The 12,500-nt window shown below is 38.4% G+C and overlaps 1 protein-coding gene across 2 annotated transcripts in view; it reads left to right on the top strand.

The window, feature by feature from the left end:
- The window catches only part of LOC144973622 (uncharacterized), a 459,437-nt gene that overhangs the window by 316,598 nt on the left and 130,339 nt on the right, over window positions 1-12,500 (top strand). For both annotated transcript variants that reach the window (XR_013645602.1, XM_078916284.1), the window contains exon 3: window positions 5,428-5,595. The gene's annotated coding sequence lies outside the window, so the exon portion shown is untranslated. The remainder of the gene's footprint in view (window positions 1-5,427; window positions 5,596-12,500) is intronic.

The following is a 12,500-nucleotide window of genomic DNA, read 5'->3' as shown; positions in this document are numbered from 1 at the left end:
TGCTAATTTTGGTAAACGCAATAATTTCTCTTTAAAATATCGTTCTAAATGCCCGTTTAAAAAAAAAAAATTGGAATTCGCCTTTATATGTCCACTCTGACAGAAAGGAAATTAAAAAAAAGAAAGAAAGAAAGAATAAAGAATTTTACTGAATCATTTGCGACCGAAGAATTGACTCATCACCTGTTTCCGAGAGTTTTATTTAACTTCCCAACGCCCCAAATTACTATCAAATCATGCAATATAATTTACTCCTCCCCACTCCACGCTCTCCGGCAATTTCCTTCCATGTCCCTCAAACTGCTTTCTTTCCATGAGCGTCTAATCAGCTTTTTACAATTGCCCATTTCCAATTGGCTGCTGAATAAGGACAATTCTAATTTCAATTATCCACCAGTCGGCCATCAGTAAAGTCAAGAAAGCTCCTCCTACTCAAATCACACATACCCACGAATATGATAGGCCTTGTAGACCAGTCACTGGTCTTTGATGTTACACAACCATCCGCCAGCTTTGATCACATCGCTTTTGATGATGTCACTCAATATCTATCTTCTTCTCTCAACCCCGTTGACTGTACCACGAGTCAACATAAAAGAATATCGCGGTGAGGTGCGAATCGTGAAGATGGAATGACGTAGCTGTGTTAAAGTTATAGGTTCAAAGTTCAATTGTCAGAGAGAACTGATGAGAGATTAAACTGAGGTGGTAAAATGAAAATTGTTTCGTGGTAAAACGTTGCATAAATTAGTTTTATGTACACCACACACACACACACCAAAACACACACACACACACACACACACACACACACACACACACTCTCTCTCTCTCTCTCTCTCTCTCTCTCTCTCTCTCTCCAGTGCTGCGACAAAAAAAAAGGAACTGAGCAGATAGCTAATACTATTTAAAATGGAAATTTGTTGAAAATGGTCTGCTTATTGAATAGCCGAAGCATCGTGGATAACAGAAATGATCATTGTGAATCAGTTGAAACACGTGATATCGATGTAATACTAATACTAGTAATAATCATATAAGATCAGTGTATTTATCTTACTCTTGATCACCTCTGTAATAATAATAATAATAATAATAATAATAATAATAATAATAATAAATAAATAATATCCATTTTTTGACAATAAAAAATCGTGATAAATGCATTGAAAAAGATGGGAGGGGGGGGGGGGAGGATTAATGATCAGATAATCAAAGTGAACTGTTATTTTACAATAAATTGACAATCATAGGTAAAGATAAGTTATAAGTATTCCTTTGAACTTTGTATAGACGTCTAGATCTTAACACATTTTATATATTAATACTTTTTATTAACATACGTAAAACCTCACGGTTATTGTAAGGAACAGCTGATTGTTACATTTCACAGAAACAGCTTCTAATTAACCAACGTTCTGATTTCTTTTTTTCACTGGTGGAACTTCACTTGCTAATTCTGGAGCAGTTTGCATGAAATGTTTTTTGACCACATATCTCATTTGAGCCCTTTCACAGATTATTCGGCAGAGTCCATTTGCATTGAGACAATGCTTGTTTTCAGTATGACCATTCATCTGAGTAAAGAAAAAAATCATTAGTTATTATTGATATTGATGATGATGATGATATAATAATAATAATAATAATAATAATAATAATAATAATAATAATAATAATAATAATAATAAGAAGAAGAAGAAGAAGAAGAAGAAGAAGAAAGAAGAAGAATTGTAATTATAAGAGTTATAATAATATTATTGATTGTTAGTAATAATACGATAGTGATCGCCTAGATGCCTGCTAATAATAATAACGTAATAATTTTCCTTTAAAATATAGTTCTAAATGACCGTTATTCAAATGGAATCCGCCTATATACCCACTCTGAAATATTTTTTAGCAAAAATAAGATAGAGAAAGAAGTTTACTGTAGCATTTGCGGCCAAAAAAAAGGATTTATCACCGGTCTGTGAGTCTTATTTGACACCTAGACAACGCCCCAAATTACGTTCAATTCATTTCAAATTTACTCCATCTCTCCAGCAAATTCATCCCATGACCTCCAAACTGATTTCTATCCATGAAGCGCCAATCAGATGTTTACAATTACCCATTTCCAATTGGCTGCTGAAAAAGGACAATTATAATTTCAATCGTCCACCAGTCGGTCATCGGCAAAGTCAAATAAGCCCCTCCCACTCAAATCACATATCCCCTCGAAACTTCGGCCTTGTAGCGCAGTCCACCAGGCTTTCGATGTTAAACAATCATCCGCCACCTTTGATCAGATCGCTTTTTGATGTCATAATATATCTATCTACCCTCTTTTCTCACGCCCGTTGACTGTACCAACGGGCAATGTAAAAGAATATCGAGGGAAGGTGCGAATCGTGAAGACGGAATGGCAAATTGGTGTGAAAGTTATAGGTTTAAAGTACAATTTTCACAGAGAAATCATGAGAACTTGACTGAACAAGCAATAAAAATCGTTCCATGCTAAAAATGTGCGTACACGAGTTTTACACACACACACACACACACACACGCTCCCCGCCCCCCCCCCCCCCGCCCTCTCTCTCTCTCTCTCTGTTTCTCTCTCTCTCTCTCTCTCTCTACTACTACCAACTACTACTACTACTACTACTACTACTACTACTACTACTACTACTACTACTACTACTACTACTATGATTACTACTATAACTGCGCTATCATCATCATCATCATCATCATCATCATCATCATCATCATCATCATCATCATCATCGTCATTATCATCATCACCATCATCACCATAAAACACAACAACAACAATAACGTTATCATCACAATTGGATTCGTGTTCTTATGTCTCAGGAGTTTGTCTGAATACGGGACTATTTTGTTAGCCAACAAAGAATTAGACAAGATGTGTTTACACATTCATTGTGCAAAAACCGGTCATTACAAATCATTGAAATAAATACTATATTAAAAGTAGATTATTACTCTTATATTTACTACCATGTGTTAGGGTAACAAAACTCAGATAACATCAATTTGAATTTTTTAAACAATTAAAAACATTTTTTAGGTTAATTTTAAATAGAAAAATATACATTGTTCAAGAGAGAATAAAGTATACTCACCATTTCTTGATATCAATGAAAATAATTGCGTCTTAAAGATGAAAATGTGGCCGTTATATCCATATACAATAGAAAAATATGGATGAAGTGTATGGTCAGCAATTGCAGTGTAAAAATGTCGATTTTACGAAATCTGTCCTATAGCCTGACTGACAATGAAATCCAAGCGGTGCATTCTACCTGCAGGGATAAATATAGGCCAGTTTTCACGTTCTGGACATCTGTTATGACGTAACCACACGGTGGTCTCCCCGTCATCGACGGTGGGTCGTTCCCATTGGGGTGAGGCGGTAGTAAACTAAAGTGAAAGATTTCTAGTGTAATAAACGGCTGTGGCCTCGTGCTCGGCGCATAGTTGAGTCCTTGGAAAAGGCTCTTAAACAGCGTTGTCTTTGTCCGAAAAATTGTAATATCGCCTTACAGGCGTCATGTCCCGTCGATTTTCATATGGGTGGTAAGGAGAGGGTTAATGAGTTGACGACATCGAACAAAAAGCCTTCAACACTGAAAAACACACGATGAAATCTCACCATACCGCGGGTCTTTCCCTTCCCCCTCCATCATAATGACATCAAAACACAGATTACTTACCGCCCAGAGATAATGAAAGCCTTATATTTCGTGGGTGGATTATAGCTGATTATACTGTGTCACCCTGAAGTAACTCTTTTTTGTTTGAAGATCAAACAAATGAGTCTCTTTGTTGCATATATTTCGTCGTTTCGATTCATAGTTAATCGATAATTTTAGCAAATATTTCTTTAACTTTTAAAAATAGTAGACCAAAATTCTACTTATTTGTACTTTCCAAATAATGAAATAATCCACCCAGGTATTTCAACGGTCTTTTGTTGTGGACATAATGTAACGTCTATCTCTCTCTCTCTCTCTCTCTCTCCTCTCTCTCTCTCTCTTTTCTCTCTCTCTCTCTGTGTCTCTCTCTCTCTCTCTTTGCTGCGTAAGGATTAAAGTAGACAAAAAACAAAACAAAACAAAACAAATCCATAAAAAGGAAAGAAAAGGGACTATTGTCTAAATTATGCACACTGGAGTCTCAAGATCAAAATAGATATCATTTAAAATCAGGTTGTTGCCTTCTTTAGCCAAAACCCATATGGACATCCGGTATAAATAGGTCAACACACAGAGATGCTGTAGACGTGTTGTCATTTCTACTTAAAGATTCCCACTGAAAACACAAACAGATGATTACAACGTGCTTTGAATTCTTAACTCTAACTTTGTCCACACAATCAATGAAAGAAGAGAGAGAGAGAGAGAGAGAGAGAGAGAGAGAGAGAGAGAGAGAGAGATAGATGGATAGTTAGAGAGAGATAGATAGATAGATAGATAGATAGATAGATAGAGGGATAGTTAGAGAGAGAGAGAGATAGAGATAGATAGATAGTTAGAGAGAGAGAGATAGATAGATAGAGATGAGATAGAGAGAGATAGATAGATAGATAGAGAGAGAAAGAGAGAGAGAAGAGAGAGGAAAGACAGAAGAGAGAGAGAAAGAGAGAGAGAGAGAGAGAGAGAGAGAGAGAGAGAGAGAGAGAGAAGAGAGAGAGAGAGAGAAGAAGAGGATGGGCGGGAGAGTTTATCATATTTTTTTTACTGAGAAAGATAGATTGTATCTATTATGGTAGGTAGCTCAGACGCCCTTGTAACATTAACAAGGGACGTTGAGTTGTCAGTGTCTGAATGTCGACAACAATATCAAATTATGTCCTTAGGAAAGGTACTCTAGTGAGATACTACCTCTTGACTCGAATGTTAAAACTGGCTAATGGATATTATAGAGGTTTTCCGTTTAAAACTGACGCTTAACAGGCGATGTATACTGTAAGAAATGTAAATGTACTTGGTATGCTGCGGGAATAAATAAAACATTAAAAAAAGAGCTTTTATTAGGGCAATATCCACTAAATGTGCTCAAAGCGTTTTACAAGGGGTCCCTGGTCAACAGCAACATTTAACATGTAGGACGGGACATGACGCCTGTTAGGCGATATTACAATTTTTCGGACAAAGATAACGCTGTTAACGGCCAGGTACTCATTTTACACCTGAGTACGGTAAGAGAATGTGAGTAAAGAGCCATTTCCAAGGACTCAACTATGCGCCGAGCGCGAGGCTCGAACCAAGGACCTTCCGATCCGAAAGCGAGTGTCATACCACTAGACCACATAGCCGCACAATACAATGCACTGAGCACGATCAATTCTTTGAAATGCGCTATATAAATGGATATTTGCAATAAGTTGATTTATTTGGTTTTTATCTCTTGTCACAGAAATATCTACTAAGATGTACGGACCGATAATATTTGCTTTTCAATTGGATTGCCTTCGTGGTTTGAAAGATTTACCTCCAAACTGAATCTCTGGTCCTCTAAATCAAGTGAATACTTTGACTACTACGTCATACAAAGATCATTCAAAGTCAACGTCCTGGAAAAAGTGTGAGTAGACATTATCATTTGTGACCCTTCGCCCCAAAACGGTATTAAGTCGGGATGGTTAAGTTGTTGGAAATTGAATTTATAACCAGAAATATCAGACTTGTGTTGAGTTTATATGATTTAGTGAGGAGAATGGATACCATATTTTAGGGTGCGAATGCCAACAATTTATATTTTTGACCAGTTTTACATTAAATTCCGCTTTTAAGCATTTGATTCGTTCCGACATAATACCGTTTTGAGACGATGGGTCACATTTTTCTAGCTCCTTAATAAGGTAGCCATTTATTCTATTTTGAAAAGTAGCAAAAATCTCTAGGATTGAGTGAGTAAAGGTTACATATCATATTTTTGTGTGTTAGAATGAGTTATCTGGTGAGCAGAATTGGTGAATAGTTTACTTAAAGGTATCCTGTCAGTAGACAGACAACCTTTCACTGGATGTGGCAGCGTGGCTCAGTGGTACGGTCTTTGCTTCTTACCCGAAAGGTATCGAGTTCAATCATCCGCCGTTGCGTTGAGTGGCCTTGAGCAAGTCACATCGCCCTAGCTCACTTTGCGGCGCTGCTCTGCGGCTGACGCCTGGGTTATTCTAGTCTTCCCTTGGAATAGACTCTAAATACGAATTTCGCCTTGGGGATGAATAAAGGGAATTTTATTTATTTTATTTTATTTATTTTTGAAATTTTATTTCAACGTTGTTGACATCTAAAAATGGCCATAGTTGTAAGAAAAGAAAAAATGTTAGCCCACATTAGACATTGAGTGTGATAAAAGCAAGATTTTTATAATTATCGCATTGGACATTAAGAATGCAAGAACACGCTGGTAGCAATAAAACATGGCCTATGTTATTGTTATTATTTAGGGCCAGGAGGCATCAGCGGGTTACAGTTACAGCAAACACATCTTGGAGTCATTTCCGTCCAGCTAGGCAGGAGACCCACGCATGTTACGACGGCAATTAAAGTCACACCAATGGGGTCCCTGCTTATAATTACCATTCGTCACAACTTGAGAGTGCTCAAATCCCGCAGGTCATGTCGGTGGGGGAAAAGGAAGTAAATAGGTAGTAGCGCCTTGGAATAAATAGCACGTGAGCGAGCAGTTTAAGTTTAAGTCCCAAGTGACTTGATGTTCTAGTTCTGAGATGAGGCCGTTTCATTCATTTGTCTAAGAGCCGTGGTCTGATTTTTGGAAGAAATGGGGGAAGGGGGGGGGGGGGGGAGGGGGTGTTCGATGAGTACTTCTTTTGTGTGTATTAATTCAGAACAGTAAGTGGATCAGACCGTAGCCATCGTTATGTTATAGCCTTACACTGAAATCCAAAAAGGACTGGCAGTTTGACGTCATTATTTGATTTTTGCACCGCCTAGTGAGTTGTCGTTAGTAGAGCTCATGGAAACAAGTTATTTCATTGGTTGAACTATTGAATACAACCCACGATTTGTTTTCTTTTGTGAGAAAAGGCTGGTATTTTGACGTCATTTTTTGGTCAGTATCAGGCCATAACTTTACGAAGGCCACGCATAAACACACCAATTGAATTCAATAGGCGGATGACGTCATTCTACACAATGCAGGAGGAGCTGAATTCTCCATAAAAGCGACAAAGAGCAGAGCGTCCCTTCGGTTGATGGGGCTGCACTCGGCCAGACGTCATTATAGTACTATTGGATTCAATAGTATGATGTCACTCGCCCAGCAACGGCGGTCATCGTGGTTCTAAACAAAGAAAATCATTACTTTTTATTCTTCAACCTGGCTAGAACGTTTCATATGTTTTGTGATCAGAATGTGTAAAAGTCAAAACATGATCATTTTTTATAATGTTTTTTCTCCTCTGGATACGCTTTTATGCTCGTCGGATAAATATTTCATAAGGGCTTCCGCCATTGTTCCGATAGTTTAGAGCCAGTTACTAAGTTACCATGAGTCACTACGAGGGAAGTGACGTTACGACTGTTGAAGCGTATTACTATCATTGCTTTGCGTATAGTTAAAAGAATCGCAACATACACCTATCGAATATAACGTATCTACCAACACACAAAACTATCTATGTGTAGCCTTGGAGGTTTATTGATGCATTGCGTTTAGCAAAACAAAACAAAAAAAAAAAAACAAAAAAAAACCAAAAACAAAAAAAAACAAAAACAAAAAACAAAAACAAAAACAAAAACCCCCCCCAAAAACTCACAACATTTTGCCAGCCGAATAAAACATATCAACATACAAAACTATGTTGTGTAACCTTGAATGTTTACCCGTGGGTCTATCCATAGCCATTGTTAAGTTATAGATAGTATGCGCTTGGCTAATTAGGTCACAACATTGCCATCCGGAAGTATAACGGACCAACACATAAAACTTTGTGTAACCATGATCGTTTATATTCTGGTTAATGCAGTTTAGTGAGAATTACTCATGAACACGAATGGCAAAAAACAATAACAAAGACCTACGGCCTTGCACAGTACAAGCACGGCTATTGTTTATTATATGAACACGACAGGCAATCAATATGGAATTCAATGCAGCTTCCAACGGTTTACATAATCATTTTTTGACGATGGGGGCCCGATTTTCAAAAGTCCCTTCCACACTCGTGAGCAGTTCTGAAACGGCCTGGCTATGTAAAGCAAAGCACACTGCATCTCCAGTATAAGCTCTGCAGACTTCGAACCGTTGCATCACGAGTTCAAGTGGGCGACTCCGTTAATCCCAACTGATGCAGAATGGCTGCCTTTAACCCTCTCCTTACCAGCCATTTTCAGGATTTTCCCCCAAAACGTCACACAAAATACAAAACATACATTTTTTATCACTCAAACACAATAGCAGTAAAGTTCTTGCGATAAATACATAATTTCTTTAGTAAAACATGCTCTACAACACATTGTTCATTTTCTTTAAATATTATGATGTACAAGAGAAATCTGAGTCAGAAAATGTTGGTTGCATCATAACGAATGTGACGATTTTCCTATAGCTGGTAAGGAGAGGGTTAAACAAGTCCATGACGGCAATGTTTTGGGTCTTTTTATTGGTTTGTTTGGCTTCCATCCCAGGACTCCTCTTACTTATAGATAGTATAGATAGTTCGAAGATGAGGTCACTCGGGTCTTTGTTATTGTTTTTTTGCCATCAGCGTTTATGAGTAGTTCTCACTAAACTGTATTAACAGTTTTGTATGTTGGTCCGTTACATTTCCGGATGGCAATGTTATGGGCTGCTTAGCCAAGCGCATACTATCTAAACGCTTGGCTTAGGAATTCACAACATTGCCATCCGGAAGTATAACAGAACAACACCCAAAACGATGTGTAACCATGATCGTTTTTAGTCGGGTTAATACATTTTAATGAGAATTAGTCATAAATGCGGATAGATGGCAAAAAAAAAAAAAACAATAACAAAGACCTGAGTGACGTCAACTTCGAACTATCTATATAGAAAACATCTTTCCAGTTCAGATGAAGCAGACGACCCCGTGCCCAGGAACCATATTTTAATAAATCTCCCTATCGTATTTGCCTCCCTTCCAAAATCAGGGAAACTAAGAGAACAAGGCCCATCAGAATAGTCTTCAACAGTCGAAACGTCACTTCCTTCCTAAAGTCGCATGGTAACTTAGTAACACTGGCTCTAAACTATCGGAACAATGGCGGACACCCGTATGAAATATTTCCCGGCGAGCATAAAAGCGTATCCAGAGGAACAACCCCCATAAATTTGATCATGTTTTGACTTTTACACATTCTAAGCACAAGAGATGTGAAAAGTTCTAGCCAGCATGAAGAATAAAAAGTAATGATTTTCTTTGTTTAGAACCAAGATGGCCGCCGTTGCCGGGCGGCGTGACATCAGACTATTGAATCGTATTTGCGTCCCCTCCAAAATCAGGGAAACTAAGAACAAGGCCCATCAGAATTTCAATCACAATCAGTCTGTGCTTGGGGAAAGATCCAGTATGCGTCTGAGAGGGGCTAACTTGCATTCCCTCTCCAATATAAAGAACCAATTCCCGATAATCGTCTCCTGTCGGACATCGAGGGGAGAGGGGGTGGTTTTGGGGGGGGGGGGGGGGGGTGAGGGCGATTGCTGGAATAATTGGGACCCACTCCTTGGGAAATAAATTGCTCATTAGATATATAATGAGGCACCAGTCGATAATTTTTATCCACTATTCATTAAAATAATATCTGTATCTATACAATCATTTAAAATATGATGAGATAATCATCAGATGCTCAGTATTTCCAATGAAAAACAGAAATAACATAGTTTGTTTTTTTTACTTGAGCTTTTATATACGCGATATCCACTAAACGTGCTCAAAGCGATTTACAAAGGGTCTCTGACCAACAGCAACAGGTAACCTGGATATGAGACATGACGCCTGCTAGGCGATATTACAATTTTTTTCCCGACGGAGACAACGCTGTTAACGCCAGGTACTCATTTTACACCTGAGTACGGTGAGAGAATGTGAGTAAAGAGCCTTTTCCAAGGACTCAACTGTTGTCCCACTCCCTCCCAATGTTCTACAAACTGCACTGGCTACCAATCAGAGAGAGATTAAATTACATTACATAATCGTCATGTGTTTTGACCCTCTCCTCACCAACTATAGAAAAATCGTCACATTCGTTACGATACAACCAAAAGCTTTCTTATTCAAATTTCTCTTGTACGTCATACATTTTAAAGAAAATGAACAATGTGTTGTAGAGCATGTTTTGCTAAAGAAATTATTTATCGCAAGAACTTTCTGATATTATGTTTGAGTGATAAAAAATATATTTTGTGTTAGTTGGGTGTGGAGTTTAGAGGAAAATCCTGAAAATGTCTGGTCAGGAGAGAATTATATGTTTAAATATGGCCTGACACTGACCAAAAAATCACGTCAAAATGCCAGTCTTTTGCCACAAAAGAAAACAAATCGTGAGTTGTATTCATGAGTTCAACCAATGAAATAACTTGTTTCCATGAGCTCTACTAACGACAACTCACTAGGCGGTGCAAAAACCAAATAATGACGACAAACTGCCAGTCCTTTTGGATTTCAGTATCAGGCTATAACATAACGATGGCTACGGCTCTACTAACGACAACTCACTAGGCGGTGCAAAAACCAAATAATGACGTCGTTTCCAGTCCTTTTGGATTTCAGTATCATGATATAACATAACGATGGCTACGGCTCTACTAACGACAACTCACTAGGCGGTGCAAAAAACCAAATAATGACGTCGAACAGCCAGTCCTTTTGGATTTCAGTATCATGATATAACATAACGATGGCTACAATTCTATTCCCCGAACCATCAGGAAAACAACCAACTATTCATTCTTTTAAATTGAAACTAAAACATTTCCTTTTCAAGTCTGCCTGTATTCTTATTATTATTTAATCTGAGACATAGACTATACGCTTATCACCCTATGTGTGAACATTCAACCAAGTGTCTGCGTATGTGTGTGTGTGTGTGTGTGTGTGTGTGTGTGTTAGTATCAGTGTATGTGCAGGGTATGGGCGGGGAGGGGGGTGGGGGGGGGGGCGTGGATGGGGGTTGTTTTTCAACCAATAGAAAGAGCATTGAACGTTATCTAATTTTCGAAAAACTTGGATAATCTCCCTTCCCATGAGGTCTGTAGGATTTGTTTTGAAAACGGAAAACATGAACTGATTATTTTGGCTTTAAAATCCACTATAGATAGTTCGAAGATGACGTCACTCAGGTTTTTGTTACTGTTTTTTTGCCATCCGCGTTTATAAGTAATTCTCACTAAACTGTAATAACCAGACTATAAACGATCATGGTTATATATAGTTTTGTGTGTTGGCCCGTTATAGATAGTATGCGCTTGGCTAAGAAGCTCATAACATTGCCATCCGGAAGTATAACGGACCAACACATAAAACGTGTGTCTCCATGAACGTTTATATTCAGGTGAATACAGTTCAGTGAGCATTACTCATAAACGCGGATGGCAAAAAAAAAAAAACAATAACAAAGACCTGAGTGACGTCATCTTCGAACTATCTATACTTCCGGCTTTGGCAATGTTGTGAGCCTCTTAGCCAAGCGCATACTATCTATACAAAACTCACGAGATGTACAAACCAGATGCCTACAAATCGGCAACAGTCAATCCCTAATAATTCACGGAATTGGCCCCGCACGATTTCTAAGACCGTGTTTGTGTAAATATTATAATTATTGTGGCATAACAACTGTACCTGTTTGCTACTAACTCTCTGATTGTAGTCAGGAGTGCCTGCCGGCGCTCCCTGGAAGTAATAATAAAGTCTGATTTACGGCGAAGTGGCCGAGTGGATAAGGCATTGCACTGTGATCCGGATGACCGGGTTCGAGCCCCACTTCAGGCACTTTCGTTTTTTTCCTTGAGCAAGATTATTAACCCCCAAATTGCTCACTTGGACAACATGGGTGATTCCTGTTGACATCAGACATCTTGTTTGATGAGTTATCTATATCCCTTTTTGGAATGCCAAGGCGACGATATCTTATGATATCGTGGCGCAAAAGGCATAATTTGTTTTTTGTAACGTTATGTGTAACACAAAATCAATCAAATTGTACAGGCAAAGTCGAGCTTTTGTATAGCGCAATATCCACTCACTCTACGTGCTCAAAGCACTTTACAAGGGGTCCCTGACCAACAGTAACACTTAACATGTAGGAAGAAACATGGCGCTTTTTAGGCGATATTACTTTTTTTTTTCAAACAAAGACAACGCTGTTTACGGCCAGTTACTCGTTTTACATCTGTGGACGGCGAGAGAATGTCAGTAAAGAGCCTTTTCCAAGGACTCAACTATGCGCCGAGCAAAATTCGAACCCGGGACCTTCGGATCCGAAAGCGACTGTCATACC

Source organism: Berghia stephanieae, chromosome 5 (assembly GCF_034508935.2).
Source record: "Berghia stephanieae isolate SIO BIC M18660-M18661 chromosome 5, UCSD_Bste_1.3, whole genome shotgun sequence".
In the NCBI taxonomy this organism is placed as follows: domain Eukaryota; kingdom Metazoa; phylum Mollusca; class Gastropoda; order Nudibranchia; family Aeolidiidae; genus Berghia; species Berghia stephanieae.
Note: the sequence above shows the minus strand (reverse complement) of the source record. Positions and strands in the feature narration are given on the sequence as shown.